Below are 1280 nucleotides of genomic sequence, written 5' to 3'. Positions count from 1 at the left end.
TGACCCAGCAATTCCACTTTTGGGTATTTACGGAAATGTTCACAAACAAGACCACACTAAAGCTACCAGCACGACTATGTTTATTGCAGCATTGTTCAACATAGCTAAGATATGGAACTAACCCAGATGCTCCTTAGTAGATGAATGGATCAAGAAAATGTGTTATATTTACACAATGGAATTCTATGTCCCCATCAGGAACAATGATATTGCACCATTTGTTAGGAAATGGAAAGTGTTGGAAAAAATTATATTAAGTGAATAAGCCAGGCCCAAAGAAACGTAGGTCCCATGGTTTCCCTTATTTGCAATAACTAGTATATATCTGAGTCAAGCAGAAAAGGTCAGATAAGTTGATGTTAGAGAAATGAACCCTAAGATATGTATTCAAATGAATTTTTTCTTTCATGTGATTGTATCTAACACATTTAAAAGATTATTTCTTTGTTGTTTTGTATGTCCCTCCCCCACGGTATAACCCTTGCTTTCCTTGTACTTTATGTCGGTATAATTTGTGGAGGGTAAGGGAAAAAACAAATCATTTAAATAGGGATACAGATGGACTCATTGTAACAATGAGATGTACAAGATGTTATGTCGAAAACGAACTGTACAATTTTTGTGGGGGGGGATTAAGTGGGGAAAACTGGGTGAGAATGTGTAGGTATGGGAAGGGGAAACAAAGTTAGAGGTTACAATGTTTGATAAGAAATGTACTCATTATCTTACCCATGTAACTGTAACCCCTCTGTACAGTATTTTCACAACAACAAAAAAATATTAAATTTAAATATGGAATGAAATTAGTTCCAATAATGCATTGCATTAAGATGTTTAGAAACAAGTGAGAAAATTAAAGGTCTATAAGATTTTTTTGGGAGTGAAGGGATATAGGAATTTGGTTCTCTAGTTTAAGCAATTTGCAAAAGCAATAGGCAAAACAAAATTTCAATTTACAGCAGACTTGCACATTAAATGTTGTATGTTGAAAGGGACACAAGCCTCAACAATATGTCAATGCTCTCTTCTCATTTATTTCTAAAGGTTTATGCTTCTGGTCTCTTAATATCATAACTTCCAAAAATTATCTTTATCTAGTTGTGCAAAGGGGTTTTACTTCATCATGTCAGTGTTGAATAGAGTGTATATGCATTTGAATATGCATTGCCTCTGGATCATTGTCAAACTTTCCATTTTTCTTCGGCCCCTTACCCTAACCCCACTTATCCCTTCAAGTTTCCAACTTATATTGTCACATGTGTACATTAAGTACTATGACT

The sequence above is a fragment of the Dipodomys merriami genome, unplaced genomic scaffold (genome assembly GCF_024711535.1).
Source record: "Dipodomys merriami isolate MVZ:Mamm:240054 unplaced genomic scaffold, mDipMer1.0.p SCAF_549, whole genome shotgun sequence".
In the NCBI taxonomy this organism is placed as follows: domain Eukaryota; kingdom Metazoa; phylum Chordata; class Mammalia; order Rodentia; family Heteromyidae; genus Dipodomys; species Dipodomys merriami.
This window is presented reverse-complemented; position numbering follows the sequence as displayed.